Consider the following 24,694-nt stretch of genomic DNA (forward strand, 5'->3'; position numbering starts at 1 on the left):
ACTGTACCTCATCATGGCATGGCCCAGGGAAAGTACAGTGTAGAGGCAGTGCCCCAAGTTCTGTAGTAACCAAATCTCAGGAAGACTTTATCCTAAACTCTTTAGTATCCAGTGACTAAGCAACACATATAGAAGCAAGCTCTAATGCTCACAGATACAAGGAGGCCAGGAGACGTATTTTCTCCTTCTGCTATGTTAAGATTTAATAGAATTACACGGTCTTTAGTTTACCTTGCCATGCAGGCACATTAAGCATGGATTTCTCTAAAGCTAGAACATCACAAGATACCCAAACAACCTTGTCATTGAGATTTTGCACATTTTTCCTCTTTTGTGTATCCGTGAGCTCTGACTGCAGTAAAATTTCATCTCAGCCCACTGCCATCTGGAGCAAGGTTCGGTCTCAGACACAAGCGTAATGGGAATGGGTATTTCTGGGGAGTGGTGGGAAGGTTAATCATGCGAATGCTTAGAGCTGGTGATTTCTTTCAGTATCCCACCGTGATGCTTCGTATGACCCAGATCCACCAAGACAAAGTAACTGGAGAGACAGAAAGAGCTTTGAGATCTGATTGGTATTGGAGTCTACAAATCCTTAGTTATCACAGCAGGAAGATTCACCCCAAATGAATTTCAGTTTGGAGTTACCCTGATTTATCCAGAAGACTTGAGTGACCTAGACCATCAGCAGAGTGCCAGAAGAAGACTCTCAGCTGTTGCAGGGAGCTGAAGAAGCTCCCAGCTCTGGGTCCGCTCACTCTCAAGGGACAAAGACACATGATGCTCAGGTGGGTCCACTCCAGGTTACTTGTTAGGCTTCACAGGGAGCAGCAAAACCTTAATTATCAGGATTCAAAAGGAACATCGGAGGATGCCTTGCAACTTCCTGCCACCAAGAGAACAGGTGGTACCCACTGCTTTGCACTTTCCAGACGTCACACTTGCTTCCCAGGTTGCCTGCCAGATATAGGCTGGATCACTCTCTGCTCACCTCCAACAGTGCACGGCACCTCCTTGGAAGGTTCTAGCCCACTGACAACAACCTTCACCCATTTTAGTGCTTGTGCTCTTCCTGCCTTGCAAGGTTGCTCCCCCATGCCCCCAGCACTGCATGAGGGAGAGACCAGGGAGGAGAAGAGGAAGAGCGATGCTAACGATTTCTCAGACCCGTGTCAAGCAGTCTGCTTCCTTCTGCTGGGCTAAGCTGGTGATGTTTGGATGTTTGCTTTTATACGACTTGACATCCACCTCTCAAATAACAGATCCCGCATCCCCAAAAAGGCCAGACAGACGTATTATCTTCTGATGCTATTTCCAGCATTGTCCGGCAGACACCGCTGGGGAAGAAGAGCAGCTGCAGCTGGGGCGGGTTTACAAGCTGTTACTGGCCTGCCCGTTCCAGGCGATGCCTGTCAGGTCTGCGTGAGCTGGGCTCCCATAATCAGCCAAAGCTGTTGTTTGTTAGCCCCTCGCGGTCTCTTGACTTTTCATCTTGATTAAAGAGCACGCCAAACAGCAGAATTAGCAAGGCAGGGATCCCAATCCTTTTGCTGCTCCTGAAATCCAGTCGCCTGCCTACCGCACACGTGCTCATCCTCGGGGCTACCAATTAGTGGCACCAGCTGCTAGCCTGGATGCCAGGGCCAGGAGCTATTAGTGCACAGACCATTAGCTTTAAAAGGCATTTGGAACTTCTGAACGTATTAGGGTTCTTATGACTGACGTACAGTACAGCCATATGTGGCTCACTGTTTGTTTTCTGTCAATATATTTCTCCAAAACACTGTTGGGTTATCAGAATGACCTAGGTGGAGTGCTTGGGAAAGCACCTTACCAAGAGGACTCAGTACCACATGCAGTTGAATAGTTGTTACCTGCTTTAACTAACTTCATTGGCAGCCTTCCTCTGAGTTAGGAATGGCAGTGGGTTGCTTAAATGGCTGGATATTGGGACTCTATTTTTAGCCCTGCCATTTGCCCACCTAATGCTTCCAGGGAAGTCATTTCACTTCTTTATGCTTCAGCAACCCCATCTGTAAGATGGCAGTGATGAGTCTGTACCACAGGACTTGGAGATCTACGCTTATAAAACAACATAATAACACTTCAGATCACCATTACTGTCTGTAGCCAAGGTGGGGAGGAAGCCCCACGGGTCTTTGCACATTTTGCAGCAGCACCTTCATGGATTTGTTAAAATCTTGCATTCCCACTTGCATGCCACTTGAGGCCAGTGACAAGAGAGACAGAGCACTAGGTCGGTTGCCCTGCACCTTATGACAGGGGGTGCAGACATGAGGAGACCACCCAGCCCCCCCAGGCCATTACGATCGACCCACAGGGATGAGCTAGACTGCAGAGCAGAGCCTTGACTCTAAACCAACTTAAAAGCCAGACTGCATTACCTGCCTCAGCCCACTGCAATCTGATCACAGAGAGATTTCTCCATTACATCCCCAGCTTTTTGTTTAAAGCAGAGCTGTCGTGGAATTTGGAGTTCAAATACAAGATCTCTTCAAAAGTCTTTTAAAGAGATTTTATAATGTGATGTTCTGATGAAATTTCCAGGCCTTCTTGCTTCATACATCTGGGAAATACCAGCAAAAGTTTTTACCTTTTTTTTTTTTAATGTTTGAATACTGTTTCCCAAAGCTAGATTCTTGAAATGCATACATTAAATCCATAACATACAAACTGGCCTTTTTATCCTTGGTCTGGCAGATTTTCAGGCTCAGGACAGTTCCTCTGTCATCTGAAAGGGCTCTTCCTTCAGTTAGGCACACGTGTCCCTCTACTTACCCAGATGGTAACATAGAATAATGTATTTAAATTTACCCAATGGTTTCCATGACTCAGATTTCCCATAGCTGGAAGGTTTCTAGCCGTCCTCTGCTCCACCTGCTCAGATGTTGAAGCAGCCCTCTCACTGGCTGACAACCTGCAATGCTGTGCTTCATCAGTGGAGTGTGACTGCTGTCATGAAGCAGTTCTAGAGCAGCTTCACGTTCACATAACCCACAGTCCATAGCTTGGTCCCTCGCAGTCTTGGAGAGAAACCATAGTTTTTAGAGGTTTCTTTCCTCTGGGGAGGAAGAGTGCGTCCTAAAAGCTGTCATTTAATCATAGAATCAACAAGGTTGGAAAAGACCTACAAGATCATCCTGTAATCATTTAGTGGTAGAACAAGAAGTAACAGCTTTAAGTTGCACCAAGAGAGGTTCAGATAAGATACCAGGGAAAGTTTCTTCTCAGAAGGCATAGTGATGCACTGGCAAAGGATTCCCAGGGAGGTGGTGGAGTCACCATCCTGGGAGATATTCAAGAAACATAGAGATCTGGTACTGAGGGACACAATGAGTGGGCACAATGGGATGAGCTGAGGTTGGACTTGGTGATCTTAGCAGTCTTTTCCAACCTTAATGACTCTATGATTCCATGATTTCAGCCTCCTGATCAGTCCACTGGAAAACCAAAATTTCTCTCCATCCCAAGCCTCCATCCTCCAAGATATTTTTCACTAAACCACACCTCCTATCCAACAGCAAACTCATTCAGCAGCCACAATGCACAACAAATTCACTGTCTACATAAACAGATCATTTTCTGGTTTGGATAACAGGATAGAAATGCAAATCCTTGCATACTGATGTTTCATCACTTGCCTCCATTTCTTCAAGACAACAGGCAGTGATTTCAAACAGCACATCAGTGACCAAGGCATCCTTCATTACTGGCATTCACTTGGACCTGAGATCCTGTCCACACAGACCATTTTGAAAATGCCACCTGGTGCCTTCCAACTCGCAGGAGCCCTTCTGTAGAAAATATATTTTTGGATAAAAGCATCCCAAATGATACTGACATTGGAGAAATCCTTTGAAATTGCTGGCAGGCATGAGTGGTGGCTCATCATAGCCTGGAGCTGCTGAAAGGCAGACACAGGAGAAGCAGCTGAGGAAGAATATAGTGATATGATCTGGCTCAGAGAGGGAAGGTGGTAGAGAAGAACAGGGGCAAGAGGCTGGATAGTCTTCAAAGCTGCTAGATTGATATTAAAAAACATATGTTGGAGTTCAATAAGGGAGGAGAGCACTGAGCTACAGGGTTCTGTCCTGCCATCATCTTCCATGTGCTATTCCCAGCTATCACAGAAGTCCCAAGACATTTGAAATCCCTGTTCTTCTTCGACCCAGACCCTACAGGGCACTGAATAAACAACATTCAAGCAAGAACCTAGCTTGAGAGAAGAAAAAACAATGACCAGCTAAGTCTTGCCTCAGGGGCCCAACAACACTCACAGTATGGCACAGATCGCTGCAACCAGGCAGGCTGCATCAGCCACCTTCCAAAACATCAACAAGCTATGTGGTGTCTCAGAGCAGGAACACAAAGGAAGGAGAGATGCTACATGATGGAAAACTAAGCCTCTTGTCATAAAAGACAACATAGAGAAGGAAGATTGGCAAGGGCAAACAGTCAAGCAGTTAATTACAGAGTAAATTAACTCTCCAACCATGTACATAATCAGACAGGAAACATTATAAGCTTAAGCCAGCAGTTTCAGTAACAAGATTTTGACAAAATTCCCATTTATCATCTCCAGGCTTAGGCAGTGAGGTTCTGCTTGAATGTCTCAAAGTAGAACTGTAGTCCCCTTCACCATCATCACCAAAGCCCTCGCACTTAACCAGGTTGTGAGGAACAGACACCACTAAGCCAAATGCAGGAGGGGAACAACAGATTTGAAACCACTAATTGTCAGAAGCATTTCCCACCAGGCCCTGTGTCTTTGCTTCAGCACAGAGCAGGGAGGTGTTCTGGCCACGGATCAAGACTCCAATGAGAAGATGACCTTGGTACATAAGACCCCGATGCCATTTGTCACAAAACTCGGAGACAAATAAGGACTTTATTTTTCCCTGGTAAACTGTTCCACCATTTGAGATTATCCAGGGCCAGATTTGTAGATGTGAACATACCAAACCCACAAAAATCAGCTAGAGAGATGAGTGCTGTGAACAAATAAATAATCAGCCTCATCAATTTTCAAGTTGCAAAAAAGAAACCTCAGTGGAAATTTTTCACAGCTCTTCTATGCCTCAGTTCTCCAACTGGAAAACAAGAGGATGTACGATGCTTCTGGGCTATTCTTAAAGAACATAAAATCTCGACTGCAAAGCTCAGGCGGCACAGAGAAGCACAGTTAGAGAGCTGTGAATCTGAATCCCACACAGTGTCTGAGAAGGATCCCAAAAGAATGGGGAAAAATTTGTCCCGTGAAACATCAGCAGAAGAGCTTGCATGTTGCCACCAGGAGCACGTGTAACCAACTGGGCCACGTTAAGAGTTACACAGCGTCAAAGAAGGCATTTCCATCACCTGGTGCTGATGTGGGGTCGGTGTTACGCTTCCCTGGGACTGGAGCTTCCACCTTCACCTGCAGCAGGCTGGGTGCCAGGCAACAAGGAGCTGCCTGATGGGGAAAGGACAGTCAGCAGATGGCACCAGGGGGTAGGGTGCAACGAGAAAAGCCCCAGAGAATGGGAAATGTCTGCAAGTATGGGCTGTTTTTCCACAGCAGCAGCGAAAGAACCAAATAAAACTGTTTTTTATTAGTTGAGAGGAGCCCTCAGCAGCCTGAGGACAAGAGTGTGGTTTTTGTCAGCCTGCCTGAGGAACATTTAAGGTATTCAATATCAATGTGTCATTTCCGAAAAGAGCCCATCACAGGGGTAAGCCCTCCAAACAAGCCTTCATGGCCATAATCAGTATTTCAGTGCATTTCTCTGTCCCCAGAGCAACTCCCCAGGCTGCAGGCTTCAAGTGCTGGGACCCCCTCAGCAATGGCAATCCTACAGCTGCTGCTAACAGGACAAGTCTGCACACAGTGCCCCGAGAGCTGCCTGCCCACGTAATCCTTCCTCCCAGGCATCAAAGCACAGCGGGTTGGGGATACCAGAAGACAAAGCCCTGTGACCCAAAAAGCTATAGTGGGTGGATGCCAGGAGATGGCACCTAGGAGTATGAAGCAGCAGCTCTGGGGTTTGGAATGGTATGGCTTGAAATTATCCGTTCCTTTTTTTTTTTTTTTTTTGGATTGCTGTTGAAGCCTTTTATGTCTTATAAAGGAATTTTACCTGGATTCACTGTTAAGCTGTGGCCATGCACCTCCCTGAGAAATTGTAATTGGACTTTAACCAATTTGCCAAGGCCAAAATAGCATCCCATATCTCAGATACAGGCATTTCCCCAAGTAATCCAAAGACTGCTCTATTTCTTTGTTGAGAGAAAAGGTTTTTATAATGCTACGGATTTCACTGGCTTTTAATGATAACAGCATAAGATCAGATTTGGCTCAGTCTCCCACACTTGTACTTGGTGCTTTTCAAGGATCAGCAGGGATCAGAGCACAAGGGCTGAGGATCTGATTGCAGGACATGCAGGGTTCAGAGCAGGATGGCCAGGGTGCCCTGTGCTCCAGTCTAACCCCCTGCTCGAGGCTGTGCTGAGTGGCTCCAGTAATCAAGCCACCACACAAGGGACCACAGACCCTGGTGTCAGCTGTGCCAAGCAAACCACCTCCATCAAAATCTCCAATTTCTCCAGCCCTACCTGAACATAGCCCAGAATGATTCACAAACCAGCTGACAGCTTTGTCTCAGAGGCCAGAGGCAGCATACTGGAACTTTGCAGCTTCTCTGTAATGAGTTTGGCAAACAAGGTAATGGCATGCTTGTCCTGCAGTTCCATTTGTCTGCGCCTGTCCCCAGCAGGCTGATCTGGCTCTGTCCCCCAAAGTGGCCACACGCCAGCACCATCCATCTCTTGCTGTCTTCTGGGCTGCACAGGCCAGGTTCCTAATAGACACGGCCTGAACAGATTCCATAGGCACCTGGCAGAGGGAGAGATGCTGCTGAAGGATGAGTGAGCACTGCCTGTCCTGTAAAGGCCACTCTTCCTGAGGTCCAGGGATGGAGGGGCATGAGATCACCACAGCAGGCACGATCACAGAGAGAGGAAATAGAAATGTTAATGTGCTATGTATTTAATCACAAAATATTCTTCATCTCATAAAATAAGAACTAGGAAGGAAGCCCACACTGCCAGGTGGGCAAAGCTTGTCAGGGTTCAGGCTCGTACATAGGTAGGATGCAGGAAGGCACAAGTGACAGAATGACAGAGGTGGCCAGAACACACAATTCTTCATTAAAACCCAATGAATTAATGAGTTACTGGTGCCTTTCATGTCGATCAGCTCAGAAATGCTATTTGGGTATGCTTTCAAAATGCTTGCACTTAAATTTCTTTTTTACATCTGGGATTTGTGATCGGAGTTTTATTGCCATCATTCGATTCTACAGCTTCAAAGTGGTTTTGTTTGTTTTTAATCTGTTCTACTCCTACCAGAAAAACAGCACACACACACTAACCAAAGCTCTTCTGAAAAGCAAGATTTCAGGGCCTTCTGCAAGGAAGACAAAAATCAACAAGAAATCAGCCTTAAAAGGAAAAACATAAATAAAATCAATAAAGCAGAAGATGGAAGAAAAAAACCCAAGTAGAATTAGCCTGATTTCACCTGAACTTTCCCCAAACGGAGAATCTTCCTCAGAAGCCAAGCACAGAGCCTTATTTCACATTTTCCACAGTAACCTTTAGAGTTCAAAACACTCATCTGCTCACCCCCCTCATGTCCCCTCGCAGCGGCGTTTGGAAATGACACAAACATTTGACTATGATCTGTGCTCTCCCTAACGCAGCCGAGCCCGTGCCCGCGCCTGCTAACCATTTTCTCTGGAGCAAGTTCAAGCACAATTTGCTCATGCTGGTATCTATCTGTCATCGGATGTGTCAGCCGAATCTCTTTCAGCTCGGGTGGGGAGGAAGGAGACAAAAGGTCACCTTCCACATACCGTGTGTTCTCCAGGAGGCACGGAAGAAAAGGAGAAAAACCAGAGTTTTCATCTACCTGACAGGAATCAAATGCTTTTTCCCTTTTTCCCCTTGCATTTCATTCCACGCTTGCAGCACGGCTCAGTGTCCCTGATAGCAGATGGAGATGTTCAGGAGAGATGAAAATACTTCCTGAGCCACTGGAGAGCCAGGAAGGTTAAAGCACACAGCAGCCTGAAAGGTTGCAGTGTGTTCCACCAGCCTTTGAACCCTGACAGTACCCCAGCTCCAACCGCCCTGATTAGCACTGCAGTTACATTTGGGTGATAAAGCCACAGTGCTTTCAGGAGCTTTGGGTTCATGGCACTGCCCCAGCTGAAGTCACACTGTGCTGCTTGGAGCTCATCCTCCTGTGGGAGATGTGAGCAAGAAAGATGACTTTAAGTATCATTCTGCACTGATAAGGGGTTAATGTAGAACAACGCCTTTCTGCTCCTTGCAGGCTCTCCTAACTGTGTCCCATCTTTCTGCTGCCTGCATGCAAGCAGGTGCAGATCTGCAAGCCTCTCCCACCACGCTGCAGTCTGGAACTGCTTCTACCAAGTATGCCAAGAGGGGATGTGCTCGCTGGGGAGAGGTGGATTTCATGGCCAGACACTCCACTCAGGTACAGGCAGCAACCCGCAGCAACTCAACAGTGAGGAACATATGCTCTCAAAAAGGGCAGCTTGGGTTATAAGGACGAGAGACACCAAAGCATCACCTCTGTTGAAAAAAAATCCCATCTTTACTGTAGTTAGGAATGGAAGGGTTTTTGCTTCCTTAAATCCTTGATTATTTTCTTTTTTAATTAACATTTCTGTATCTAACACAGAAGGGATTCTGGGAAAGAAATACAAATGGTACATTAATTTTTTTTTGTAAAAGGAGCTGCATGATCTCCAGCAGTACATCAGTGAGAGCACGAGACCTACAGGAAGGCAAGGAATAGAAGAGCTAGGAGATCTATTTCCCATTAGAGTGGCAGATGGAGAGGAAGGGGGCACAGCAAATAATTTGATGTGGAGCCAAACTGAGGAAAGGCAGAAAAATAAAATCAAGACAGGATGAAAGTTTTCCAGTGAAATATTCTCCCCACCCCCCACCACCACCACTAAAAGAAGGAGTTCTCTACAAAACAGACAGCCCCACTTCTCACAGAGTTGTTATTATTTTTCAGTTAGCATTGAGTAACCGACCCAAAAAGGATTAGCATCACCAGAAAAAGAAGTCAGGTTGCAGCAGACTTATTTCCATGGAAGACATGGGGGAAAGCAAAGCCTCATGTGCAATTCTTCCATCAATAAAATCTAATTCTCCAACCATTTTTAAGGTTGAAGTGGAAAAGAGATTTAAGGGAAAACATTCTCAGGAAAAGCAAGCTAGATGTTATTGACAGCAAACCTGCAGAAACTTCCCCCAGTCCAGCTGCTGTTGCTACCTACCCATCTCCCACTTTGAAGGATAACCCTGTCCTGAGACAGCCTGCTGCTAGAACAGGGACAGACTTCCCTGTCAAAAATACTTATCCTTTTCTGTCCCCAGTCATATCTTCTCGATTAATAAAAGGCTTTTCCTCCCCCTTGCCTTGCCTTGCTCTGACAGCCCTCGCTAGCTACCAACATCCAAAATAGCCTTGCCAATTTTGGGGCACAGCAGAGGACTGGAGCACAAAAGCAGTGCACCCAGACTTGCAGAGGGTTGTGCTGTCAGTGGGGCTGTGCACGAAACTGAAGATTTTCATTAGCAGGAGTACAGGCTGACAGGATGAACCCCTTCCTCAGACCCACTCCAACCCCATATTTATTCTGCTGTGCCTCAAACAGTGCCGCCCAAGCATCTTGTTATTCCTTATCATATCCCAGACACTCCCTGTTGCCCTATTAGATCTTTTCGGAGTCACTAAAATAGGAACTACACAGGTGAACACCCACAGAAGTGAAATCTAGTAAGATGAATTGGGAGAAAAAGAGCACTTCTTCCCTAGGTGTTTGGTATCAGCACACAGCAGCAATGGGTGCAAGATGGACATTTTGCAGCACACTGAGACCTGGGCTCAGAGCTGTGACGGAGCTGGTTTGTATGAACCACCTTAAGGTAATGAAGCAATGGTAATGCCAAGCTGCCATTTGCCATGCAGCCAAACTCAGCGCCTTCCATTCCTCAATAATTGCAAACTCCTCACACTAAAAGAGAGGAAATCATCCTTGCACTTTAGCAAGAGGGATGACTCAGGTAGCCCCAGGCAACAAAGATCTGAGCCAATAAAGAACAACAGTGCTTGACTGCCTTTGGAAAAACATTTGCTGATACTTTTTCACATGTAACATTGCTTTAAGCTCCAAAAGACACATACGTTTATGGCAGCTCACTAGGAAGATGTTGTTGTGTTATTCCTTTTCATCACATCTTCCTTGCATGGAGAGCTGGGGGACGGGCTGTCCATGGGAACCTCCACTGCTGTTCTCTAAGCAAAAAATTGAAACATCATAGGGTGAAATCTGGGCCTAAGTCCATAGGATAAAAACTTCTCCTGGTTTCCATAGGCTCACACAGATTCTCTTCTCACTATTCAAACATCCAGACAGGCTCAAAAAACCTTATCAGGAAGGATTATGCTGAGGCTGTCCATCATTCTGTCTGCAGTTCCACCACCATGGTAAGAGGTCAGGTAAGGGCACAGGTCCTGCCAGCAGCTCTGCTCTGACAGGGAAGAGACTGTGGCCTTTTGACCTTCACTACGGACTACAAGATTGGGTGAAGGGCTTTCTCATCTCATCTCCTGCTTACGTCGGATTTCTGACATTTCTTTCAGTATGAAGAGAGCACTGTAAAAGAGCCCTGTCTCATGAACGTCATATTTTTGAATGAATGCTTCCAAACTGATGAGATGGGATGGACAGAATGATTCTCTCTACCCCACACATGAGAGCTCACCTTCCCTGCTCTCTGACACATCGGCACGAGATGCTGTGATGTCCAGGGAGCAGGCCTCATCTGTGCACCTCGCCCATTAGCGACAGACTGACTTGCTGCTCCTTCCAGCCCTGTGCATCACTCCCCCCCAGCAGCAGCCAGCTGGAGGATGCCTCAGCCCTCCCAGGCTCCCTGCCCTGCCCTGCTCTTCCAAAGTGTTGAGAGTGCAAAGAGATGGCCCAGCAAAGCTGTGAGTCATGCCTGGACAACTCCAAGAGCAGACAAACGACCTCCCAAGGAAACAGTGTCCTGCTTCCCTGACCTGCCCTGTGACAGTTGCTCTTCCCAGTAAAAAGAAGTGCTTTCTTCAACAGATACCTGCATTACATTCACAGGGCCAGCAGTGCAAGTGCAGTTTGTCAAGGCCTTGGGTGCACCAGAGACCTGTGGAAGTGCACTGAAGAGACTAAACCAAGTACAGTCCAAAGGAAAATTTACTGCGGTTCATGTCCTAACCTGGTGTTGAATGCTGAAGTCATTGGTCAGCTTTCATCATCATGACCAGGCAAAACTTACCTCAACTTTCCCTCAGTAGTCATCAACTACTCTGGACTCAAAAGCATGTAGCCCTTGCCCTGATGGCTGTCCAGTTCACCGAAATGCAATAGCTCTCTGATTCTATACAGACCTTCAGTGGAAGCTATTCTGCATTTCAGTCCAGAAAGCAGGATCTGAGAGCAGCAAGCATGCACAAAGTGATCATGGAAAACACAGCATGCATGAGATATTTGTAACTCAAAACAAAGAGACTCTATGAGGTCAAGGAAACATCTAATAAAATGGAGAATACTTCAATATTTTCCTTCTCCTCAAATTTATGTTTTAATTACGTATTTTTTGACCTTTATGCTTCCAACATCAGTTATTCTGTATGTTCCAGTACTTTTATGCATCATTAAAGTCACATTTGTTCTTTTACTGACAATTAATACCTTATTCCATTAATATTCTTATATTCACCAAATAGGCATAAAATCTCTCATCTTTGCAAAAAAATATTATTTTAATGGTCTCTGAAATTCAGCTCCAGGTAATGTTCTGCAGGTGTACAAGGGAGCTGGGAAACAATTACAGAGAGCTGAGACTGCCAATGCTCTTCCTGTGGAAGGAAGGAGGATCCCAGCACTCCATCTGCAGCAACTTGTCCCCCGTGGAAGAAGGAATATTGCAGGAAAATAACTGAAGATAGCAAGGATACTACTTAAACCATGGAAATTACAAAAAAGAGTCTAAGTGAACAGTTTCTAGTTTAGCAGCTTGTGAGCTAGGAATATCTAGTGATACAGAGAGAACCAAGTATGCAACCTCACCTTCAGGATGCTGGGCTGACAGAACCCATTTTGCGAGAGAGGACTTCCAAATTGCTATTCAACCAAAGAGGTCATACTGAAATCACATTCTTTGTGAAATGCAGCTTAATATGAGTTTGACTAAATACCTCACTCACTGCCAGTCAGCAGCTTCAGAGGTGTTCCTGCGATGTTTCCTTTGCTTAAGGCTTTCTTAGTTAAGGAAAGAAAGCAAAGCAATGAGATTGAGGGGTCTTCATAAAGGAAAAAAGACAGGGCCTTGCCATGGAAGAGTTATAACTAGCAAGTCAAGCTGTCCATACTAGACAATGTCTCTGATAGTTTTTCTGCTGGGCTGTATTTGAATGTTTCACATCAAAAGTTCATTGCAAGCACAAGGTAGAACAGACTGAGGGTGGTGTAGTAACAAAATCCTTACTTGTCCTAATTTCATGGATAGATTTGTGTAAGAATGAGGACCATTCTGAGAAGCATCAGCACAAACAGGCTTATTCTGTTGTGGTTTTTTTTTCTTTCTTGAGGCTTAAAACTTGACATATTCAATCAATTCTACTGCTTCTGTTGCATTGTGGATTAGTTAATTGCAGAAGCGAAAATGTGTGCCTGATTTATTATGTATAGAGCTTTGGAAAATTACAAAAAGCAGGAACCTAGACAAGTCATCCAACTCCTCTCTAATGGCCTTTAGCAACAAGGAAATGAGAGTAACTGTAGTAAAAATGCAAATAAAAAACACAACGTATGAATTCAGGCCCCTGCCTTCATTACAGAATCAATAAGAAATACTTCAGTTCAGGCAGTCCGAAAGTTTAAAACCAAAACAGAAGAACAAACTCCAGTTTTTCACATCTGTAGTCCTGGCAGCAAGGAAATGTTGCCAACTTCTTTATCACTTACATGGTCATTTATACTCCCCATCACTCCACACAGGCTTGGGCAGCCTCTGACACCAGTTTAGAGAACTAGGCTCCAGAAATGAGAGGTCAGTCTTGTCTAGGAAACAGGAGGATCTTCTCCTAAAGTCTCTTCCACGGTGACAGCATGTAACTGCTGAGACCTAGAATCATAGCATCATTTTGAGTTGGAAGGGACCTTTAAAGGCCATCTGGCCCAACCCCTCTGCACTGAACAGGAACATCCACAGCTCCATCAGTGCTCAGAGCCCCCTCCAGCCTGACGTTGGGTGTCTGCAGGGATGGGGCACCACTAACTCTGCAGGCAACCTGTGCCAGTGCCTCATCACCCTCACTATCAAGAACTTTTTCCTTACATCTAACCTAAATCTCCCCTCTTCTAGTCTGAAATCATTTCCCCTTGTCCTACGACAGCAGACTCTGCTAAAGAGACTCTCTTCCTTACAGCCCATTTACATACTGGAAAGCGGCTATTGAAAGACCTGTTGAACTGAGCAAGAACAAACAGAAACTGGAGTTTATGACCAGTGCAATGCTTCCAGCTCAATTCTTCCTCCCCAGTGTTTCTCTTCCAGGTTCAGTGCCTGTCCTGCTGAAAGAGAGCTCACACACAGCAACAAACCCTGCTGCAAGGGCACCTCCATCACACTACAGAGCAGGGCTGAGCAGCAGCTGCATGAGAAATTCTCTCTGGGAATGTTACAGACACCAGATCTACTCAGGATAAAACATCTGAACTTGACGAGTTTGACTGTGATACAAGCTGATTTTGAGGAATCCATTACACAGCCATCAGCTCCTGACAACTCTCAGCTTTTAAAGACAGAAGCAGTGGCACAGAGGAAAGATCTACATGTAGTTACCTAAGCTCAAACCCCTTTGTGGGGAAGCATCTGATAGCACAGTGAGCATAAGTTTAGTGCTAGGAGAATGGAGCTCAGACAAAAACAAAGCTTTCAATCACTGCATGTGCCTGTACGCATCAGATTTCTATACTGCTCTTTGCCAATTAATATTTCCAGACAAAGCACACCGAGAAGCAGCTTCAAATCTCACAGATTTTGTTTGCTCTAATGCCCTGATAGACTTCTTAGCATTTTAACGCTGGTTTACGTGTCCAAATATTTGCCTGGATAAATAGATTTAGAATAGTTTGAATAAGCTGCACTTCCTCTCGGGAAGCTGGGTGAGTCAAATCAGAAAAGAAATATGTATCTTGGGAAAGATCTACAGCACATCTACAGACAGTAAAAGGAAAGCAGAACTCAGCACTAAGCTGGTCAGCAAGGGTAGACAAGTCCAACCCACGCAAATCATGACTAGTTTCTGGAGTCAAAGAAAACTTGCCAAAGGATGCATTTTCCCAAGCTTTGTCATTGCTAAAACGATTTGTTTCATAAGAATAGTAAATATATGCTTTCATTTTTTTTTTAATTATTATTATGAAATGTACTTACACGCAGTTAGAAACCTGCCATGCTGGAAACATCTCTGGAAACACGGCACGTATCTAAGATGCAACAGAAACAATATTGCTTACTCTTTTGTTACTGGAAGAAAAGGACTAAAATAACAGAAGCAAGAGAGAGTTTGAGTTATAATTTGGCATATCTCAGGACACGGGGTGTCTTCGTGTGCTTCAGAAATCCCAGTGTAGATACAGCAGGTTACATAGATCAATTGCTCACATAGAATGAGGGAAGCAAAAAGTGATATTCCCACCATTAAATATAGGTTGGAGACTTAATAAGGCACAAAGTGAGGGAAATTAGAGGCTTTTAGATTGAAGTTATTATGTGCTGAAACAACTGCCAGAAATTATATGCTAATGTCATTCTCCTGCTTTTATTCCTCTCCGGTTCAGCAGCAATCCACTCCCCTAAGTCTCTTCCTACAACTGCTCCTGTCACAGATTTGTCTCACACTTTCCCCCAGCAGAACTCACCATTCTCCCCTAAAACACCCCAAGCCCAACAACTTCACCGTGGATCCAGCAACCTCTCTCCTGTGATATCACATCACTGAGTGTCCCAGGACTTCCCCATGTCTGTGCCACAGCCTGGACCATAATCTGAGATTTTTCTCCTACAGTAAACCTCATGCTAGAAGGATGCGATTAGGCACGCAGGCTTTCTCAGCCTTGCCTTTCGTTTCTGTATATAGGAGGTAGTAGAATTCAATTAAGATTACTGTGTTTCTTCTTCCTTCCTGATTTGCTTCAGTTAAAAGTAAACGACAGTCCAACGTTGGCCAAGCGGAAACTCACAGCACGGCCAACTTCCACTGGATTCCTGCCTCCAGGAGCACAAGGAAGAATAAAAGAAACAAACTTCCAAAGCAAACCAAAGTGAAGGACTGCCTAGGAACAGGGCTGTTAGCACCTGGGAACTACCCAGAAGACATACGATAATGATGTTCTGTATGCAGCTTACAAGCACACCGTGCTCGCCTCAGCCGCACTGTCCCAAATCCCCTTAGCAGCCATAGGTAATTCTGGCTCTGCTGTTTCTAAGAATGGCTGATGTTTTCCAGTCACTGTGGCACAGGCATCCAAAATTGGTCTGTGGTAGAGGTTTAATCACATCAATAAAAATAAGCGTAAAAATGGGAACGTATGAGGCGAAGAGCCTGTGGAGAGGGAAAAAAAGCCTGACAGATTTACAGAAGAAAACAGGATCGAGGAGAGAAGCAGAAAGCCACAAGTTCTCAGGCAATTATGGGTGACTTTCCTGGCAATCACGACTTGCAAATGAAATCCACCTCCTGCCCTGGTGGCTGATTGCCAGGAACAAGTTAATTAACCATCACTAACAAATGCACGTCTAGTCTAGACTTTAACAACTCCGCTGACGCTGGCCCCACCGCCTCTTGGCAGCTTCCCCTGCCCAACCTCCTGCAATTGCCCAGAGGCCAAATTCATCCTTGGGGAAAAGTCTTTTTCTTTAGATTGCACCAGGAATGATCGCAGCCCAGAAAGTACGCCTTGGCAACCTCCCCGTAACCTAAAGGAAATCATCAAATCTTCCTTCTTCCTCTCCTTAATTCGATCGATCTTTTCATCCTCTTCCAATCACCTTCATGCCAAAGACTTACAGCCAGCACCTCTTCTCTTCCAGCTCACACTTACAAGCATTTATTTCACATGTTGCTCGCTGAACTTTTTCTAGTTCATGGGTCTTACTTTAAAATTATAATTCGCAAAACAGTCTAATTCTCCAAATGGTGCTGAGCTGAGTGGAATAATTACCTTACTTGTTTTAGGCCTCTGCTGGAGTCCAAAATTATACACTTGGAAAATTACGATTGTTTTATCTTCTTTTTTCTTTTTTTTTTTTTTTTTTCAGTTTCCCAAGATGTTTGAAAGACAGGTTTTTATAAAGGACATAAAACCAGCCAAAACTATAATTACCACAGACAGAAAAGAATTCAGAGAAAAGATGATTTTATGATTAAGGCACTGGATTAGAAATTCAGAAATTTAGATTCTCTTTGTAGCTCTGCCAAAATCTCTCTCTCTAACCTTTACCGAGTGAGTTAATTCCCTTGCGCCTCAAAGAAAACACTCTGCCACTTCCTTGTTTTATGATAGATGCTGTGAAAACACATTCACTCACCTTTGTAAGATGTTCAAATACACCAACAATCAGAAAACCACAAGAACTGGGATGGTTTCAGTCATCTGACTGCGTTTAATCATCTCTCGTCAAAAGCATATTGCATCTTTAATCACCAGCACATGGGATGCATCAGCATCACAACTGAGAAATAAGTGCCATGCTAAAGGAAAAAGAAAGACTACGCATACCTGTTCCTAACAGAAAAGAGTTTGCAAAGCAGCACAGCAATATCTAAATGTAGATGTGAAGCTTAGAATCCGCCCATCACCTTCCCCTCAGCACAGGGATCAGCTTAGGTCTCTTATAATTGACCAAAAATGTCAATTCATATTCCACTGGAGCTGCATAAACTCAGGAGCTTCCGCGTTTGCACCTTGATAATGAGAAAAAGAACAACCCAAAAAAAAAAAAAAAGAAAAGAAAAGAAAAGAAAAAAGCTACTAAAGATATGCAGCTAGTTTCCAAACTAAGCTAACAAACAGGTTGCCATGTGCTGGGGCATTAGCTGTGTATGGTTGTGGGCTGCAGCGTAGAGAGCTTTCAGTGGGAACTCCACTTAAAAACTCAGACTGGGGAGTGAATGAAATGAGGATGTAGGACCAGACTGCATCCTATACATGTGAAGGGACCCCCAGCTCAGGCACGGCAAGCTCCTGGGGTCTCATCTCTTCTCCCCACAGAGCACCAGGGCCTAGGGATGGTGCTCCATCAGCCGATCCTCCCTGTCTTTTTCATTGCTTTAATAAATTAAGCCAAGCAACAATAGAGATGAGAGAAAGCAGGACAATGTGGTAAATGTAGCAGAAAGAAATTTGAATTGTAATGAGGAGAGCTAATCAGAAAAAGAATGGACTATAGAAAAAGCACTAATGAGTTTCTAAATAAATTCAAAAGGTTAACATTGTTCTATCTAACAAATACGAGAAGATTCCTAATGTGAAATGAAAGGCCTCACCCCAGTGCCCTCATGGCCACGTGTCATAGCCACATCCAACTCCACTGCCAACACCTGGCTGCCCACCACGAGCTGCCCTGGCTTCCAACCAGACTCATGTCTTGTGCTCAGATCTCTGCGCTCAAAACATCCAAGTCAAAGTCCACTAAGTCAATGGACAGTCTCCCTTTGACTTGGAGGGACTGCATCAGCTTTTTGTGGCAGGTTTACGTTAGCATTAACAAACCAGCCATCAGAACATGGTCTGCAAACTACAAGTGGAGCGCGTGTCTGAACGCTGGATGACGTGGTGCTGAAAGCACAGCTGTATGCACTTCTATTACCGTGTGGATTGTCAGGGTGAGGAGAATGCCCTGCAGGTGCACTACAGAAAGGGCAAGTAAATAGGAAAGTTTATAGAAATAAAAAAGCTTGAAGGGCTTTTTTATTTGTTTGGGTTGTTCCATTTTGTTGTTTTGTTGTTGTTGGTTTTTTTTTTTGTAATTTAAGCGATGCCAGTAATTCAAAATGCAATCTAAGACTTTCCATATATAAAATCAAAAGTGAAAATATTCAGAGTTCTTTATGCGTTCTATTACAAAACATGGTAAAAATGGTGTGCCAGTGAAAATGTGATTTTTTTAAGGCAAGAAAAACAGCCCATTTCAAGAAAAAAAAAAAATCCAATTCCCAGGAAAGTAATAGACTCACAGGCTTTTCATAAGAATAGGAGATCTGCTCAACCACTTTCTTGCTTGAAGGAAGGAAATCATGCCATTATAATATTTTACTCTGAATACAAAAAAATCTGCCATGACATCATTCTTCGGGGAGAAACCTGTGTGTATTTGTGTACATGGCTGTCCATATGTCTTCTGAACAACAAACAAAACGTGGAGGGAACAGGCGAGGGAGCAGCACATCCATCTTCTCCCACTTCCACAATGCAGGGAGATGAGTTAGGTGCAGTCCCAGCTCCATGTCACCTCATTACGGTCATACTGCACCCACAGCAATATATCTAACTGCACGCGCTGCTGCTCCCATGATCACATGCTGGCAGAAAGCAAAGGAAATTAAGATATGTACTTTTTATTTTTCAGATATCCCACAGCTGGTGTAACACCGCCGTGCCACGGCTGCCCGTTCTGTGTACTGTCAGGGGAACTTGCAAACTGCTACCCAGCCATTCGTCTGCCACAGATAATTTTTGTTCAGCAGGCAGATTAAAGACTTCAGCTTTCCTCTTCCTCTCCTTGAAGGGACAACGAGCATTTGTCTATCACACTGAGAGTCGCCACAGCACAAACACTGACTAGAGGTTTCAGCAGAGTGCAAGGCAAGGATTGAAAGCCAAAACCCTTAGATCCAAGAGACCACAGGATTGTGAAATGCAGACAGAGCCAGGATTGGCAGGACTGTTTGCACATAGCCCTGTGAAAGCCAGTGGAAATGCCACTTAACCTCATATCAGTTAAGAGTACCCCAACACTTCCAGCCCAAACCATGAGGGAAACCAGATGGAAAATAGTAGAGCAACTCATCCTCTTGAATTCAAGGTGGAAGAGCCACCCAGCTGGATGCTCCTGGCACTGCTCTGTAAATGGTTAAATGCAAAATTATCTCTTGTGACAAGGGGCACTGCAATGAAACAGCTAACTGTGGATAAACAAGACAGTTGCACAGCTCATCATAACCTTAATGATCCTCTCTAAATCATGCAGCCCCATCACCTAGATCTATTGGCCACATTAACAGACTGCTGAGTGCAGGAAATGTGGAGAGGATCATTTTTAAATGGTTTTACGTGCCGTGCTCATTGGGAACCCTTTGAGATAGAGTCTAAAGCAGATGGTAAAATGGGAAAATTATTCACATTAATTCTTCAGCAGCCGAAAATAAATAAAAAATAAATGAAGTAATGAAAGCCTCATTCAGCCACGCTTTTGCAACAGTCATAAAAGCTCCAACAGGAAGAAACCAGCACTGTTCTGTTCTTTGCCACAAACCTGCTGCTAGTTAATTGGCTTCAAAGACACAGGGACATTAATATCCTGTAAAAAAAATAAATGATCTGCTCCATTCTTTGGCTATTGTTCAATGGCCTGATGAAAGAACAGGCTGAAACAGCAAATAAACCTCACTGTATACAGTGTGCTTTGTATCTATTTCAATTTTCCTTCACACACATTTCCTACAGAACAACATCTTTTGCTTTGAGCTTCTCACACACTCTGGAAATTGTTACAGTGAGATTACTTGTACCCCATTTTACAGACAGAAACTGAGACACCTCTTTCATCCTAAGGGGGAACAGCAAAATCATGATAAGAGCTCATATTTAATCCAACCCCAAGCCCAAGTTTTCCTGCTAATCCCACAGGACAGCCACTTCCTCCAAGACCTGGTTCATCAGAGCACTGATGCCCCCTGAGCTGAACAAACTGTGGCCCCTGCCAAATAATTCAGCACCTCCAGGACTGCTTCTCCCTCACCCACATGAGCCTGAGGACCTGAGGAATGTGCCACAGAAGAAGCCTGCTCCAGTAGCAGTGGGTTATACAAAACTTTACCTACAGGCTTAAACACAAGTAGCAAATAAAGCACACAGCAGCACTGGTAAGATATCTGAACACAGCAGCAGTACAAAGCTCCGTGTAACTACTGAAAGCAAATGATACTAAAATACTGAAAATGCGCTTTTAAAATCACTATGGCCAAATTTACCTAGTATTAAGGTCCAAAGGTCCAAACTTCTCCAGAGGAACATGGTGTAAGCTGCTCCATTATTTCATTTCTAATACAAAGTTGCTGAAAAATCAAAGTTATTTATCTGAAAGATGATTCACCTCTCCTGCTTGTTGTGGCCAAGGGCACTTAGCAGTATGTACAACATGGGGATCTCTGACTCGATTCTTGTATCTGAAACAACATGGCCCTGTTGCTTTCTGGCTATTTTATTTCCTATTCATTTTTGGCATGAGGAGTAAAACCTACCAAGGCTTACAACAGCTTGTAGTTCTCATCTGCATTCCTCTAAGCTCTGCCCATGGTACCCGACACTATTTTAATTGTATCTTCTTCTCTCTAATGCACTAAGGTGTGCAAAATGAGTTCAGCTCTCACAGCAAGAGCTGCCATCAGCAGCGAGCTGCTGCTGTAGTGTTTTCCTGTCAGCTTAGTGCTAGGGTAAGCAGCCAGCTGTTTTGGTGAATGAACATATGTGGACCTACATCAGCTGGATACACCGCCCCGACTCATTTCCCAGAGTCCAGCAACTGCGAGACAAAATTTAACCACTCCTGAACTATCCATCATCTGGACGGTGGCTCCTCTACAGCCCAAGATTAGGGATGAGAGGCAACTGTGAGCAGCTGCCTCCCATCCAACTTCTCCTAGTGCTCAAACGATAGGGAAATTTTTCTTTCCATTTTGGAACATTCCCTGGCGCAACCCCTGGGGCTGAGGCTTTCCTGCCTTGCTCCTAAAATGAGAGGGTTCCTGGAGTGGAGGAGATGAAAAACATCTCTGTGCTCCTCTTGTGTCTGCCCAGCATCAGCTGAAAGCTTGGAGCCCTGGAAAATGCACAGCTTGGTAAAGGTCATGATCTGAATGCAGATTATTCATGGACATGAATTTATCTGATGAATTACTCCAAACATAATTCAACTGGATCCACTGAACACATATAGGACGCGTTTCTGCAGCTACCCTAAATATAAAGCAAGACACTAAATAAGGACAGTCACTGGCTTGAAAGCATAATGCTTTATTTGTCACAAATATGCTAATTCTTTAATTTTCACTCTGTGTGCTAACTAGAAATACAACCTGAGCAAGATCTATTTACCTGTAGCTGATTACTTGGTAGCATATTACAACTGATACTGCAGGCTTTAGACCCGGATGCAGTGCTAGATTAAATTCTCACCTCATTCTGATCACATAGTAACTCTGAATTGCCTACCACCACTTAGGACTGCCACATGTTGGCAATGGCTCTGTGCTGCTCACTATTTTTGCCTACTGGGTATATTTATTGCCAGGTTTGTCAGAAAAAGCATCATTCCTTTCCACTTCTGAATAAATAGAAAGAGGCAACAAAGAGCCAGCCATTTCAGTACCTGCCCCAACGTCTTGGTGAACTTCCTGTTTTCTGGACTTTAGTTCAGTGGATTTTTAGACAATGAAAGCAAAATGAAAAAAAATTGAGTTCCAAAGACTCACTGCAAAACGAGGAGAGCTGGAGCAATGTGCCTGCCAGGGTGCAAAGCATCCTCTGAAGCCCAGCAGCTTGTCTCCATGCAGCACATACCAGCTTGAGCCCCAGGCAATACAGGTAACTCACAGGGACCCATTTCATTTAATGCATCCTCTTCTCTTTAGCTTCACTGGTCCTGCTGTTACCACTATACAACTCTTCATTTTAAAAAGGCTGTTTTCTGTCACTGATCTCTCTAAGTACAAGCTCCCACATGGAGGGATCATAGGTATCATTTTCAGTGGGGTCTGGGGAGGTTAGAAACAATTTATTCTGCCTGTTGTAGGTAGGTCTAGGCAGAGCTAATCTAATTATACAGGAACTATGGGAACTGTCTCTGAGGAGGAAGGCACAAGGCCGCAGTCCAGGGGGAATAAATTGCAATTCACCCAAGCAAAGAGGCTCAAAGATACAGATCTAGGACTGAAGTATGTAATTCCTCTTCAGGGGTACACTTGCACATGGTTAATTATACTGACTTTGCTCGCTCTGTAAGTGGAAGCGTGCACTTCAAGCTGAGCGCACATTTCAGTGCCTTTGGAAGCTGGGACAGTACGAACATTTCAGCTCGAGTCTTTCTTTGGAAATTAGCAGCCTTGGGGGGTCAGCCCTTGCTTCACAAATTACAGAAGCACCTCCAAAGGCTTTCAGCCACATGTGGTGCTCGCACCTCCCGTGGTGTTTTGCCATGACAAAACAGAGATGGGGAAGTATGCTGCGATGGAGTCTCACTGAGGCGAATTTATTGCCATCCCGCTCCGTTTGGAGCTGTTGATTGCTTTAGTGCTCATGTACAGTGTCAGCACAGAGAATTTCCAGAGATGAAGAAAGCCGAAAAACTATTTTAAAAAGAAGACAACTTTTTGCATCTCCTGAAAAGTTCAAGAGCATTGTTGTTTCAGGACAAATTTTCAATTTAATTCTTATCTTATCCAAACTCCCAATCTCTTTTGTCATCAGTTATTTTCCAAGGCACTGAACAAGAGAGCTCTGCACTTACATTTAAAGGGGACGGCAATGGCACGGAGCACTTCAGCTCGCCTCCATGCTGAGATAAGGCCTCGCCAGGCAGCAGGCAGCCTCAAGACTTGGGGATGTTCGAATCCAGAACATGTCAGGGTGAAGTCACAGAGCTCCGAAAGTAACAGCAGCTATATGTTATATACTGTTATATACAGTATGAGAAGCTTTTCTCTCTTGTTTTCTCATCCTACTTTTCCACTCAGCTCACAGCAGGACAAGCAGCACAAGCAGGACTTAAGCGAGGCACATTTCTCGGCCACGTCCAATCTATGAAGCTGATCAGTAAAAGTTTTACATAATTCTCTGTTTGAAAAATATCCATCTATTAAATGGAAGCTATTCAGAAGAAAGGGTGACTTTCATATGTGGGTTTTTATTTGTTTATAAAAGGGCAGAAAGATGTTTAAATACATTAAATACACAAGCTCAAATTAAAAACACTTAAAGTTAGATGAACTATTAAAAAGAATTCAGGACAACAATGACTTCATTCAAGTAAAGGAAATAAATTAACTGATTAGCAGAAGTGTCTGGATTCAAGTTATTTCCTCTGATTTGAAATCTTACATGCATCCCTGAAAGAAGAAAATTGTTGTTCCTACTGCTTTACCAATTCAGATACTGTCATCAAACTTTCTATCACTCTTTGAAAACACATTTCCTAATCTTAAGTAAATTATTTATTTTCTTCCCCCACTCCCCTTCAAAATCTCTTTGTTTTCCCCTGAAGTGTCACATATATCCCTTGTAAGGACAAAATGGATTCGATGAACTTCAGAAAGGAAAACAGGAGAAAGTGTACCTCCTTCCTCTTTCATTAAGCCAAAGCACAACTTCACTCCTACAGCCAAGTTCTTCAAAACGGAGGAGGTATTGTCCTTACACAGACACCAAATTTGATCCAGGACCCTGAGACAACCCAGGGGACACCTGGGATTTTGTGAGCACAACCATTCACCTCCTGCTTTCTATATGGACCTCAGATTGACAAGCCAGCCCAATTGTGCATAACATGGGTCTTGGAACAAAACATCCACTGTGGCAGCGGTGGTAGGTCTACGGCAGGCTTAAACTCAGCAGGGCATGTTATGCCATAGAATGTACACGTGGGAAATAAACAGAAAAGAAGAAACTGCTTCAGAGTGCATCTTTATTCAACCAATAGAAAAGCAGCTGCCCAGCAATGGGCCCCGGTTTATTTGTGCCAACAGGCAGCCCAAACCTGGGGGATTTCATATCACCACCATGAGCAAGGCAACAGGGGCCTGCAGCACAGGCACTTTCAGCTTTGCTTTAATATAAGGAAAGGGAAGGAGGAAGGAAACAAATGCAACAGGAAGGAGTAGAGCAGCAGAACAAGATGACAGCACAGTGACAAGAAACAATTTATAACTTACCCAAGAGCCTTTTCCAAATCATCTGTTCTACAGCACAAACAGCCGTGGAGGTTTGTTTGGCTATCTTGTACACAGACACACAAGCATACACATATTCAAAGCTGTCTGTAACCACCTCACTCATCCTGAGCTGCGGGATGGTTTCACTGAGCCACATCTGCTCTGATTTGTTGCTGTGCTTAATGCTGAACAGAAAAATTCAGAGTATTATGATGAACTGAAGAGGGAAACTCAATTCCATGGAATTCCATGGTCTAACTTGTCTATGTGAGTGTGACTTGGGATTCATGACTTTTTGTGCAGTACGTTAAAGCCAGAAATAATTATCCC

At 44.3% G+C, this 24,694-nt stretch overlaps 1 protein-coding gene across 2 annotated transcripts in view; it reads right to left on the reverse strand.

Annotated features, from left to right (window-relative positions):
• The window catches only part of SGK2 (serum/glucocorticoid regulated kinase 2), a 358,288-nt gene that overhangs the window by 209,641 nt on the left and 123,953 nt on the right, over positions 1-24,694 (reverse strand). The gene's annotated exons all lie outside the window — the stretch shown is intronic.

Source organism: Cyrtonyx montezumae, unplaced genomic scaffold (genome assembly GCF_038088225.1).
Source record: "Cyrtonyx montezumae isolate F1298 unplaced genomic scaffold, pur_monq_1.0 scaffold_9, whole genome shotgun sequence".
Lineage (NCBI taxonomy): Eukaryota > Metazoa > Chordata > Aves > Galliformes > Odontophoridae > Cyrtonyx > Cyrtonyx montezumae.